The sequence below is a fragment of the Saccopteryx bilineata genome, chromosome 6 (genome assembly GCF_036850765.1).
Source record: "Saccopteryx bilineata isolate mSacBil1 chromosome 6, mSacBil1_pri_phased_curated, whole genome shotgun sequence".
Classification (NCBI taxonomy): Eukaryota; Metazoa; Chordata; class Mammalia; order Chiroptera; family Emballonuridae; genus Saccopteryx; species Saccopteryx bilineata.
The window spans coordinates 125,687,406-125,696,018 of record NC_089495.1 but is presented as its reverse complement, the minus strand read 5'-3'; positions in this window follow the sequence as shown (position 1 = coordinate 125,696,018).

Here is an 8,613-nt window from a genome sequence, read left to right as displayed (position 1 = left end):
GCCTACAATTATTTGTAGGATTTTAAATGCGCCCCGAGTTCAAAAAGTTTGAGAACCACTGCTCTAAACCTTTGTCTTCTCATCTGTTGGAGCTCACTAAGGGCAAGAGTGTCCCCACATATTGGCGCTTAGGAGATTAATGTGAATGAAAGGAAAACATGAAAAATCTACCAAAAATTTTTTTTTCTTAAAAAAAAAATCCTGATACAACTTCAGTTTCTCCCAGAGTGTATGTCTACCTTTATTTTCTGATAAACACGATGTAGTGCGTTGGGGATATACACTGTCCCAAACCCACCCCTGAACAATCACATGACCTTTGAAGCATTACTTTACTTCTGTCTCAATTTCTTCTGTGAAATGAGGATTTTTTTGGGTCATTAAATTGGGATGGGGTTGGGTGCATAGTAAGTGCTTGCCAAATGTTAACTGTCATTATCATTTCAACAAACGGTAATGTGGTGCCCCACTTTGTGGCTCTCAAGTTTTGTTTTGTTTTTATGGGAAAATCGTACTTTAAGCATTACTTTGGCCAAAAGAGCAAAATCTAGGAACCCCTGCCATGGAAGTGGAGAAACAGGAAAGCAAAGTAAATTGGTGACTCCCTGTGTCCTATTTTACTGGGTTCCTATTTTACTGATGAGGAAGTGAAAGGATGACATGTACTGAGTCACATTCAAGACACACAGTCACAGATCATTTGAGAGTTGGACCAGGGCCCTAGGAATTGTTATGGCAGGTTACAGGCGAAAAATAACACTTTTGGAAGACAGAGTAGGAGCAGTTAATTACAAAAAAACGGGTGTAACTGAGTTCACTCCCTGAGCAATAACACATCAAATTAGTCAGCTGTCAGACTCGGTGAAACCAAGTTACTAACCAACTTGTTCTTCACTAACGGGGACTTTCTATAGAACCCACGAACAGAGGACTTACTAACAAAGGTCCAGGTCGCCTTCCGCTGGACCCGAAAGCTCCCAACCCTGGGAAATTGGAAACCTGAGGCCGGAGCACCAGCGGTAGAGGCAGAGCCGCTGAGGGGCCGGGCGGGCCATTGTGACCATGTACCTTCACTGTGAGGCGGGACAGGTGGAGAGAACTCTGGGCGTGATTGATTCCTCGTAACCAAGTGACCATAGAACGCGTTTCGGTTGGCTGGTGCCATCTAGGACGACTGCCTAGACTTTAGACGCAGCTGCGAAGGAGGAGGAGCTTCGGCTGTGCTTGGCCAGTGTAGGTTTGTCCAGTCCCCACCCCTTTAAAATACCGGTAGTCTAGCCATCTCCCTCTAGCAGAGCGGCGGAGGGAGCAGCTGCGGGGGTTGTGTGAGCCTCCCGGCCAGGCCAGGGGGGCCTTGCTGCAGGGTGTCCCAGGGCGTGCAATGGCAGGGACAGGGCAGTGAGTTTAAGACTTGAGCCCCATGGCAGAAGCCTCAAGGCAGCTCCAAGGCGGGCGGGCATGCAGCTTCAGAGGCAGATGAAGTGTTTGAGGCAGTGGCAGTAACACCTAAGCCCTCTGCCCTGGAGCCCGCTGCACTGGAACCCGCTACCCTGACGGTAAGAAGACGTCAGTGACAGGCACTCTCAGGTGTACCTCTGGCCTTGCCTGCCCCGCGGTCTCCGTGGAGGGCGCACCCCCTGGGCTCCTTCCTGCCTGGAGTAGGCTTTCCCAGGGCTGGGCAGAGGGCATGAAGGCTGGCTCTGCCTGGAGTCCCACCCCTTATTTTTTTCCCTGTCCTAACAGGCTAGTTTCTTTCTCTACCAAACATCCCATTCTCTCCCCTGTACCCATTTCTCAGCCCAGCCTGAGACCCTGAGACCCTCCAGTCCTCCGCCCTGCCTGTCTGGGGTTCTCTTTAAGGTCCAGTGGGACTTTATAAAGACTCTTTCTTTTCTCAATGAAAACTTTAATACCCCACTTCAGAGTATTCATCTGATCTCCCCATCTTTTCCTATCCAGATGGTGCTGGAGGGAAAGAACCCGGCAAGGGCCTGGTGGTACCCTTGCCTCCCACCTGTAATGCTGATATTCGGGACAATTCAGACACAAACGATTTAGTGTTTGTTATTTAAGGTCAAACTAGCGACCGATATAGGAGAGCCTATATAACGTTCTGAAGTAGGCAGTTTTCAGTGGGATGGAAGCTGCTTTATTCCTTCCAACTATAATTTGAGCACAGAAGGAAAGAAAATGGTGGGAGAGGGAACTTAAAATAACTGAACAATGTGAAATGTTACTGCCAACGCTGCAGAGAATAGTTCAGTTTTGTCCAAAGGAGAACCTACTTCGGAGTCCTGATTGTTTTAAAATCCCCCCTGGGACCCAAATACGTCTTGTCTTCAGTGACTTAATGGACTTCACTGTCACATTGCCTGCCTCTTCTAAAGGAGACGTGGAGACTCATGAGACTGTTGCTCACAAGTTTCAGTAGAGAGGGGAAAACTTACATTTAGACTTTACTTTGTAATATAAAAGTTTGGAAGTTAAGATGTCAGATCCTGCACAAGAATGTTTGTCTCCATGGCTGCTGCTTCTTGTTCTCCCCTCCTGCGGGTAGAATCCTGTTCAACTTTCAGAATGTTGAGTAAATGTTCTCAAGACCAAAGAGCTGGGGTGGGGGGGAGCAGGAGAGGGTCAGAGAAGAGGAAATGCTTGATTTAAAATACTTCTGGGCAGCAGCTTGGCTAATGAAGACTGTTCTTTGAAGTAGAAAACAATGTATCATAAAGATGGTCAAGGCCCATTGACCCATTTGTTTCATTTAAATGCCAGAGTTTATTTCCTTATTTCTATGAAATGTCTTATTAAATTTGAGTTGAGCTCTTAATTTCCTTAAAAGTTTGAATATTTAAGCCTGTAGATTCACCCAGATGGTGGACTTGGCTTTGTAAGTGGGAAGTACTACTCCCTTTTCAGAATATTCAATATTGTGGAAATAAGGGAACAAATTATGTGAATTAATTGTACTTTTTAAACACAAAGTAAATAAGTACTTGTGGAAACTGATCTGCTTGGTGCTGTAAGTGATCCTCGGTGATTTTACAAACCAGTTGGTGGATGGGTAGTGCTGAATGAGAGACCAGAATAGAACCTTCCAGCTCCTTCCCCCTTCTCTCTCTCCTCTCTAAAAATGAATAAATAAAATAAAAAAAAAAAGATTACAACACATTTTCATGTATGTCTCATTTCAACCTTCTAACTATGAAGAAGGCCCATGTATACTTGCCCTACATTGCTGGTGAAGAAACGGAGAATTAAAGATCTGGAAGGATTGTGTGACACAGCTGCTGGGCAGAAGAGGCTGACAAGGAGATGATAGATATGCCAAATTCTTGTGATGCTTTAAAAATAACCTCTTGAGAATGTAGCTTATATTTTATAGTTTCTCTATGAAGTAGGCCTATCTTAACTTATTCCAGTCTTGATTATTTCCATTCAAAATTATTGTACATACTCAGAAGCAACATTTACCTCCCCACCCTATATTTCTAAATTTGTTTTGATGAATAAGAATAAAAGTAGGCCTGACCTGTGGTGGCGCAGTGGGATAAATCGTCGACCTGGAACACTGAGGTCGCCGGTTCGAAACCTTGGGCTTGCCTGGTCAAGGCACATATGGGAGTTGATGCTTCCTGCTCCTCCCCCTTCTCTCTCTCTCTGTCTCTCTCTCTCACTCCTCTCTCTCTAAAAAAAATCAATAAATAAAATATTTTAAAAAAAAAGAATAAAAGTAGAAGCCATGAAATAGAATGAATTTACCAGATAAATGAGTTGATATATTTAAAACATCTGTTCTGGTCACTTCAAATTGAAGCCAAGAAGCCCTGGACAGAGGGGACTTTTGGAGAAGGTGGAAAGAGGGCAGGTAAGGTAATGATCAAAACACAGGACTATGAAAAGGAGTGTCAAATCAGAAGAGTTGAAAAATAGAGTTCATGAGTACAGAATTTACCTTTCTATGTTAACATGAGAGTTGAAATTTCATTTCAATTTGTTTTAAAAATTTTTGGGGGGGATTCAATAAAGTGATACAAGACACCTCAGTTTCAGCATTTGGTATTAAGTTTCCATGGAAACAAGGTTACAACACCAAATACAAAGTACAAGCACACTGAAGGTTTGATTTTAATGTCTTTATTTTGAAAAATTTTACATCAGTTTCTTTGGAAACTAAGAAATATATGTTTAGATGTAAAACATTTCAGCTTTTCTACAATAGAGAATTTATTTGGTTACTTACACAAAATCATAGAACTGATGCTCTGAAACAGAAGAACATGATTTTTCTCATGCCATTTTAAAGAGATATTCCTAAGAACCTAGTATAGATTTCAGATAGACTTAAAAGAATTTTTCTACTACCTTTCTTTGTCTAACAGTATATCTAATAGATTCTGGTAATAAAGAGAAGACAAGACACTAAGTTTCTGTTATCCAGTTTTATTATTACTCATCAACTTTTCGTACAGCTTCTTATGTTCTGACCTTACAAGCTTAGCTAATTTGCTGGCTCAAGGTGCTCTCTCACGTGACACTTCTTCCCCTCCCTGAGGAGTGAGTAGGGAAGGAATTGGCAATAATATGTGGAAAAACCTCTGAGCAACAGATCTTTCCTCTTTTCAGTAGCTATTTTAAATCCTCTTTTTCTTTCTTTTCCTTTTCCTTTTTCTTTTTTTTTGGTGACAATATTAATAAGCATTTGATGTAAAAGGTTTAGAAAGTCCAGAAAAGTCATTCATTTATGCTAAGAACATTTGGAACTTTTATTGATCTTTTGGTGTTGATTCTTCCTGAAACTTTTGTACGTATCTAATCATAACATTTGGTTATTCTGCAAAAATGAGGTTATTTTTTATATGCTTCTTTTAGCTTTTTTTTAATTTTTTTTTTTTTACAGAGACAGAGAGAGGGTCAGAAAGAGGGATAGATAGGGACAGACAGGAACGAAGAGATGAAGAAGCATCAATCATTAGTTTTTCGTTGCGACACCTTAGTTGCTCATTGATAGCTTTCTCCTATGTGCCTTGACTGCAGGCCTTCCACAGACCGAGTAACCCCTTGCTCTAGCCAGAGACCTTGAGTCCAAGCTGGTGAGCTTTTGCTCAGACCAGATGAGCCCATGCTCAAGCTGGCAACCTCAGGGTCTTGAACCTGGGTCTTCTGCATCCTAGTTCGATGCTCTATCCACTGTGCCACTGCCTGGTCAGGCTCTTTTAACTTTTTGTTATGGAGAAAAGTAAGGACGTAAAAGCACCTGGAACTGTGCTTAGCACCTAGAGAGCGCTCCAGGAAGTATCTTCCTGCAGTTGCATGGAACTTTACTACACGCCCTTTAGAAACTGTTCAGTGCACTATTAAATGGTTGGAGCATCATTCATTCACCCACCCTTTGTGGTTGGCTGTCTTTTAAAGTGAAACCACACATAATCCCATTATGCTTTATTCTTGGAACACAGATTTTTAAAAAATGGATGTGTTGTACTTCCCTATGGAATTCAGATGGTATACTTTCTTATAACTTAATCAGGATGTCATTTTCTAATTAAGGAATTTTAACATTAAATGTTCTTATCTCAAATTAAAGTCACCATTGCTTTTTCACTGGCTATCAGAATTCCTTTTAGGTTTCTGTGGTTCTTGTGCCTTTAATTCTGAATACTTCTCTAAGATTTGAAAGTAATGCTGATCTTAGATGACCAGATCAAAAGATAGCATTAGATGAAAACTTAAATGATATGAGGAGATTGGTGCAGATTCCAGATGCAGGACAAACATTGATATATAAGACAAAGCCCTACCCTAACTCAGGTCCTAACATTCTAGAGGACCCTGGGGACAGACAACACGTGAACAATCCAGAACAGTTAAAGAGGCTGCTCTCCCTAAGTGACGCTGAGAGGAAGCCTTGTGAGGAAGAGGTAGGAGAGGCTTCCGTGCAGTTTCTCAGATGGGAGTGCTCTGAGTGCAGGCAAAGGTCAGGAGGACATAGGAGGGCTTCGGCAGAGTGAAAGGGACGCCAGGAGGAATGTAGTGGATTAAAACCTTGTATGCCTAGTGGGCCTGGACAAAATACGAATTTTAGTCTAGTAATGGGAAACCACTGGAGGATTACATGCAGGAAAATAATGTTAATTCTAGAAAAAAGAGAGGGCGAGAGGAAAAAGCTACTGTGTTACAATAGGGTAGAAGCAGGGAGACCAAGTGACAGACAGCAGTGGCTTAAACAAACAAACAAAAAAACAAGAGTGGTTTAAAATAGGCTGACTTAAAGAAATTAAGTGAATCTAAAAGTAGTAACAAAGATATGAATGGATAAGTAACAAAGATATAAATGGATAAATGAAGATTACATTTAAATATGTCTTTATGAAAAAGAAATACAGAGAAGATTGTACTGTAGTTTCTCTCCTATTGGGAAAAGACCTATACAATTGGCGGTACCTTCTTTGATCAGGCTGTGAAGAAAGTTATGTTTATATATTGCTGATGGAAATGCAAACTGATTCAACCGGTGAAGGGGGGCCATTGGCACAATCTCACAACAGCGCAGATGCATTAATCAAGAAATCCTACGTAGGGGAATTTATCCTGAAGACATATCCCACAAACTTGAAACCATGTAGTCACAAAATTCTTGTTGCATTATTTTCAAAAGAAAAATAATAGAAGTAACTCGTGTCCAATAAGGGTTTGATAAAATAAACTAGTTCACCCACACATTAGAAAATTATAGAGCTATAAAAAATAAGATCTCTTTACTGCAATGTAGTCATCTCTAGAATAAGTTACATGAAAAAATGGAAGGACATACAGTAATATGTGACAGAAGCAGGGAAAATATGTATTTAAAAACCTCACTGGGAGAAATTCTTGCTAATGTGTGCAACTATTATTTCTTTCCCTTTTGTGGGTAGCTAAATCTTTTCAGAACTTGTCTCAGTTCTCCTATTCATCTGAAAAGGCTTTTTCCTCGTGATGACAAAGGGAGCATCTACAGCTCCAGATATAAGGATCCTAGAGTACAGATCTGCTTCTCCTCTGGTTCTTTGGAGGTCCCAGGGCAGCCCACCCTAGAGCCATAGGAGTAGAGTAAGGGGTCCCCATCTTTCTTGTCCCTTGGGCTAGTTTTACTCCCCACCCCTGCATTTTGTTTTTTTTATTTTTTCTCACCTGAGTCTCTATGACTTTGAATTTAGATCCATAGCAATACATCTTGGCTTGGGGTGTGTGTGTGTGTGTGTGTGTTCCTGCTGCTGCTTTGATTCTGGTACTTTCCCTGGACTTTCCTTTAAAAAACTTAATCATGCTGTAGATACTGATACAGACTATGGCTACATCTGCAAACATTTTTACCTTTTATTTAGGTTCAAATTAATATATTTGCTTTATTTTTGGTCGGAAGTAATCTTTAATCCTTTCAGAAGCCTGAGGTTAGAGGCAGCTTTGAAAGTCTGCCTGCCATTTTGTACACAACTGAATTTATTTTTCCAAATCGCTAATGTTGTCTCATTTTTAAAATATGTGGGAAAAAACTAAAAATAATTTTGTGAGCCTTTTACATAAAAATGTTGGGTAGGAAAGTTGCTCCAAAAGCAGTTTAATAAACTTGTAATTCAGTGAAGGAATTTCCTTAAAAAAACCAACAACAAAGTGGTTTGGCTATATAAATTTCTAGCAATACCATTAAAATGGATGGTTCAGATTCCTGTTAAACCAGGAGTCCCAAATTATGTTGGTGCAAGTCTGTTATTTGGAGGAAAAAAAGGATTCTAGGTAGATATTTTTGTGAAATGCTGAATTAGATGTTATTCATTACTAGACTGATTAGTTCATAACACATCCATGTGCATTTTGATTCTCTAAGAACCAGGGATATAGTGTATTTAGTTTGACGACCAAATGCCGTTTTAAAAAACAGAACCATTATTATGTGATTTGGGAAGTATTGCCTTACCATTCCTCTATCAGGATTTTGGTCCTCTTTCTTACAAGATTGGTTAAGTGGTTTGAGACAGACATGACTGAAGTGTGTCATAGGGTTCTTTTTTAGTTTTGTTTTAGTGACAACTGTATTAATCTGTATGGTGGCAAACTTTGTTTTATGAAAATTCAAGTACCTGTTTTGGATTCTTGCTCAAGTAGTTTATCCCACCTTTGTGCAAGGTGGACTGCTTTTACATAGGCACAACAAAAATTTTTTACAAGCTGCCCTATGATCAGCTCCAGAAAGTATTCATATTGGAGCTCCAAAATAATCATGTGGCATGGAAGAAGTGAAACTTTAGCTTTGGAAGTTGAGGGCAAAAGTTAAAAATTATGAAAGTATTAAAAATCACTATCATGAAAGTATTCCTATAAATTAGAACATTGAGCTTTTATACCATTTCTTTTACGTCTGCCACAATGAATAGCCTCCAAGTAAACCACAGCTAACTAAATAAATTTATTTGTTCAGTGGAGTTAGAATTAGCCTAAATGTCTAAAGAATATTGCCAAAAACAACTCACTTGATTTTGGCATCTTTAATGTATTGGTTGGTATCTGACAGTAACTGGCCACAACATAACTTGCTTTTTGAAACAGTTCTGGAATGTGCTAATAATACCAGCATAA